Genomic DNA, 5979 nt, shown 5'->3' on the forward strand with positions numbered 1-5979 from the left:
GGTACTTGTATATGAGGAATATTTGATGAAAAGATGCGAGATGGCGATACGTAGTGTTCACTAGAGCGACGGACGGACAAATGGACAGACAGACAGACAGACAGACAGACAGACAGACAGACAGACAGACAGACAGACAGACAGACAGACAGACAGACAGACAGACAGACAGACAGACAGACAGACGCACGGACGGATGGATGGACAGACGCACGAGCGGACGCGCGGATGGACGAACGGACGGACGCACGGATGGAAGCACCAACAAACAAACGGACTGAGGGACACTTCGCCCTACTCATAATTCCTTCACTTTAAGTGTTTGCAGTACGCACTAGGGACAGAATAGCGTGATAGCATACAACTCTTAAAGTCGGAGATTAGGATCCCACAAATTTTATTAGGCGTTACACAGTCCACGTGACTCATAAGTAGGGGGGCAATAAAGAAACAAATAAAACGAGACAATGATGGTGATGATTACGCTCGATCTCGTCCACTGGCGCTTGCAGTTTCGCTGTACGACGGTTTTCGCAGTGAGCAGGAATTAAGCATCAGAAACAAAAAAAGTTTCTTCCGAATATATAATGGCCCGGCGTGAATGAAGTTTTGCAGCTAGGTGTGGTTAACTGAACAGCAGCTGTTCGGCTACGGCGTCAACTTTAGTTCCGACAGTAGCGCTATCGGCCGCCTGTCCCACTCGCCATTCAACGTTGCAGGAATCGTGCCAAGCGGATGCTGCCCTCTAGACGTTTTTTGCGCAAAAGCGTTCAGTCCTCGCTGTTCGCATTGACCAATAGATGGCCCCAACTCGTACATTGATGTAGAGTTATTTTATATGCTGCCAATATGCAACTTAAAGGTAGCATATACAGTAACTCTACATCGTTGCGATTTCCATGACATCGTTTCAGTTATCGCCTTTGGAGTCACTGCATCCGATGGGGTCCCTTTATGCGGGATGCCGGGATCATATGCTGTAACTGTAGACATCAACGCCGTCAGAACACTAGACAGTACATCACATAAAAAAGGAATTGTGTAGCGATTTGCGGTGGGAATGATAGGGCCATAGGCAAGCACAGAGTTAATTCTCAGTTGAGGACAGGAGTGTGGTGGGGGGTGTTACACTTTTTTTACTATTGATCATAGAAAACTTTTTAAAAAATAGTACGAAGCAAAGAACAAAAGGGCAGAAATGGACCCAGCACTGACTTACAACCAAAATTTGGTTTGCAACAAATATTTCTGTTTGATTTACAGCCAAATTTGCTTGTTCATCTGTCTTTTTGCTCAGTGCTTCGCGCTGTCTTATGTTTTTTATATGTATCTATGTACCAACCAGCCAAAATAAGCGCATGAGCTTCCACTTACCTCCCCCACTCGGTCGAGTTCAAAAATAAAAAAAAAAAGATCTTCGCAATGGATGAAAAAAAAAACAGAAATGAAACGATGAAGTGCTTATCACAACAGCTTGCTGTCTTCAGATTTCAGGTGCTAAGGTTGTCAGTAAACTGTTCTATGAATTTAACATCGGGTCTACTCCACCACCATCATGGTCAAAAACCTGCATGGCGTGACACTGAAAGGACACCGAGAAAAATTAAACAACCAATTGGCTTATATTGACAAATTGTTCTCTCGAAGCTCTTGATTGATATGTGGGACTTAACATCCGAAAACCACTATATGATTATGAGAGACGCCGTAGTGGCGGGCTCCGGAAATTTCGACCACCTGGGGTTCTTTTACGTGCACCCAAATCTGAGCACACGGGCCTACAATATTTCCGCCTCCATCGGAAATGCAGCCGCCGCAGCTGGGATTCGATCCCGCGATTTGCGGGTCAGCAGCCGAGTACCTTAACCACTAGACCACCGCAGCGGGTCGCTTGAAGCTCTAATATTGTTAGTCTTAGCATCACAAGTTCATTATTATAGGAGAAAATAAAGCTCAAAAGTTTCACGCCGAAATCTGCGCGCGTGAAGTCATGAGTTTCAAAATGCATTTGTCGTATTTTGCCGACATTGGCTCGATGAAATTTTCCGAACTTGGTATATCTCTGGCCCCATCAGCAGACCTTGTGCTTCATTTTTACCCCTTATGGTGGAACATTAGTAAACCAGCAGACATTTTAGCCATTATAAGCGTCAAAATATGTGGCGTCATGACGTTTGGTGCAGGAAATTCTAAGTGGCGTCACTACCCGCATTTTCTTTTTGCGCGTTTTCCCGCTTACCAAGCGCCTTGTCGCGGCGAGCGTGGTGATTTTGTAATTTTGAAGGGGGAATTTACTGGTTAACAATAAGTCGTTTCCCTCTTTCGAGTCCCTTCAAACAACAACGGGACCGATTCCGCTACGCAAACGTATGTTACCGGCCCGGTGTTTCCTTTTTAGAGCGCTCCCCCCTCCCCCTTTTGCATCTGCCTATGGGTATATTGCTTTCAATACTTCCAGCAGTAGTAAACTGTCCTATAAACTATCTAAACGTTGAACCCGATAAATGTGCCACCTGGGCACACAGTTGTGTGGGTGCCGTTGCTCGTCCGATAGCTGGATACAACAGTAGGCACCAATTACTCTATGTTGATGAGCGTAATTGCGACATTGATGACTATGTGCGTATCTGCGACCGCCAGGGCTGCTGCTGCATTTGGTTAAGGCACCTTCTCTAACTCCTTCGCTGGCCCAAGCACGCGGCAAGGCCAATGGCATGGTTTGTGCACAAACATTTTCGAGGATAGGCGCAAGAGTGAGTATGGTCCTGGTATGGCCGGTCCTGCAGGGAGTATGGCACTTTTTAAGCAAAATCATGCGATCAACAATGACCACCGTGTGTTCTTCTTCTTGATGATGATGTTCCTGGGATGATTGGCTCCTACCCACCCAGAGGAATCAACCAAGAGTTGGGTGGATCTTATAGTATGGACAGAGGTTATGGTGACATTTAGAATGAGCTAATTTCGATGAATCCCAATTTTAGGTTATACCATGTTGCGTAGCCTCCGCTTTGTCCGAGTAAGCTTGAAGAGACGTCACCCTCATGATACATTGATTAAAAGTAGAAATCAGTGTCATGATCATGATAGTGCACAAATGCTGCCCTTGACGGCACGGTTTTGTGAAACAAGGGGATACTTGGTTTGGCCAGTAGCAGGATAGCTGGCTGCGCTCCTGCTGTAGGACTGCAAAAGAGTAGATGTTTGGGCCAGTTGGTGATGCATATCAGGTAATGAGAGCAGCAAAAAACGAGACGACAGAGGCAAGACAGAAAGGACGAAGCATCCAAAAAATTTGCCTTCATTGTACACGGTTAAACCGTCGATCAACAGCCTTGTTCTGCTTGTTATGGAAAAGCACGAGGCCATTGGTTTGCAGACATCGTTTGGGCAAGGACGATGAGAGGTATATGCTAGGACAGCACGCCGTGGCAAGGGAGACAACGAGTTCAGCCAAAACAAAACATGCAGACAATGTTCGGCGCTGTCCCCGCTCTCAGCTGGAACGTGCCGCGCGTGAACTTGGTTGGAGGTATGGTATGGCATGGAAAAACTTCATTAAGGTCCATCGGGGTGTGAACTAGCAGGTAGCGGTCCGCTCCCACGTCGGGAAAGATAGGCCTAAACTGTCCGCCACGTCGTGGACCCGTTGGACTGCCCGTAGCTGCGTCCTCAAACGGACACTAAAGTCAAATAACAATTTACGTCGGAGTGAAAGCTCAACGTATGACAACATCTAAAATGACAATATTATCAATAACAGTGCCATACTTACCGAAAAATTAAGGTAAATACACAAGAACACAAGCGTCACGGTAGGACATCTTCAAAATGATCCCGATGACATCAGACGGACCATCTACAATTAATAACTTGCAATCGATCTAACTACACTAAATAAAGAACCTTCCGTGCACCAAGAGGCGCAATAAAATGGTGATGTTCGTTTCTGTTTGATTCATTGAAACACACACACACACACATACACACACACACACACACACACACACACACACACACACACCGGACGGTAGGTGTTCTGTGGGTATACTTTTGAGTAATGGCGCGAGTGGTTCGAAAATTCAATTTTCGCGTGGTTTTACGGGACAGGTAGTGCTCTCTAGCGGGGCTTAATTGAAACAAAGGCGTCTGCAATTTTGAAGTCAATGGCGGGAAATTGATCAATGGTCATTGTTGCTGCTGTGGCTCCCACTGCTTTCGCTCTGCTGCTACTAGCGCAGTAAAGCCAACATTGTGCACGACAACAGTGACGTGAGACAGTCCGGTCGGTCCGCTTCTTGAGGCGAGTAATTTGAAGTGCGCTAACCCGATGCGGAGCACTAAAACGTGACTTAATTTCAAAATAAGCCCATCCTTGGCACGAAAGTAACACTAGCAGGTTTTTGGACCACAATTTCAACGATCAACGTCGATTTAATCGTTGGCTTTAGTGTACCTTTAAATCTGGACTGCGTATCGCAGCATCCCACTTTAACGATTTAACGTTTTCAACCAGTAACGCAGGGCACCGCCAGAGCATGTGATTTAAGCTGACAAAGTTCAAATGAATCGCGCAAGTGTTTGACGGCTGGCTTTCGGGGTGAATTTCGCGGTGGTACAAAATACTGAACTTGAGCCACTGCTAGTTTTCCCAAACGGGCCATGTACTGACGTTTCGCTGAAGTTTTTTTTTTTTTTCTAGGATTAATCTTGGTCGAGCTTGAAGATCAGATTCGCAGAACAAGGAATTTTCCCGGTTTGTGCAGGAACAGTACACCTATCGCTTTAAATGGATCACGTGACAGCACCCACGCTGGCGTTTGCGTGGGATTACCAGTCATCGGTTGATGAAAACTGATATATGGAAACGCGCCGTCAACTTATGCATGGGTCACCGTAGATATTGACGTAATCGCTGGCGCTCGCGTGCGTTCTAACGACATATCGTTCGCGTGGTTTATGCAATCAGATGACAGGCCATGCGCGCCGGCAGGGGGTTGCAAAGGTGGTAGTTGCCCCCCTCAAGCCTCTACATCACTTGTTCTCACATAAGCGACATCAGTGTTCTCCCGCTCCCCCAGCCGCGATGCAGCACCCATTTGCACCCCCCCAAGAGACAATCCTACCGGTGACTATGTGAGAGGCTACATTCGTTCACTACACAAATTGCTACAGGATTTAAGAACATTCCCATCCATGAAGACGCATCGTATGCCAAGCAATTAACCCTTTCGGCCCTGGCGGTGTCAATTGACACCACCACACAACATTTCCCGTAATATCTCGGAAATATAACCAATACCACTCATTTTTGGGGGCACAGTTCTTCAATAATCCCCACTGCGATTGACACCAATATTGCGGTACGTTGGTGGAGGTAGCAGCCACAATGAAGAAGAAGAAGTGCGACCGAGGTCTTCCGTGAAGCCGAGGCGCGTAAGTTGAGGCGGGTAAGCGCCATTTTCGGCACGACGTACGTTGGTTTCCCTTTTGTGTGCACCATTGATTGGCAGAAAAAAAGAAGCAATTTTTTTCATTTTCCAATCACTGTGCCTTAATTATCTAATTTGATGCCACATTAATTAATCCAAAAATGCTTGTACCAGTGGCTAAATTTTTCGTTTTTTATCTTCTGAGGTCCTAACAAGAAAAACGCGCACAAAAAGTGTATCCGACCAAGATAAAAAATCCAGGGCTGAAAGGGTTTAGGACCTTACTAGCGATAACACAGCACCAACTTTTAGGCGGAGAAAATCGCTCATCGGAAATGGATAAATAAAACAAGGTTTCAGTACAGATCACGCCGTAAAGTTTAAATAAACCGCGCTTTTACCTGTTCGCGTGAGCAAATTGGTTCATTCAATGTATCAAGTAATCATAAAACTACAAAATAAATAATAAATAATTTATTCGAAAAAATTTAAAACGTATAAAACAAACGTGCAAAGCGTGCAAAACAGCCATCTTCTACTTTAGGAA

The sequence above is a fragment of the Rhipicephalus microplus genome, chromosome 4, assembly GCF_043290135.1.
Source record: "Rhipicephalus microplus isolate Deutch F79 chromosome 4, USDA_Rmic, whole genome shotgun sequence".
Lineage (NCBI taxonomy): Eukaryota > Metazoa > Arthropoda > Arachnida > Ixodida > Ixodidae > Rhipicephalus > Rhipicephalus microplus.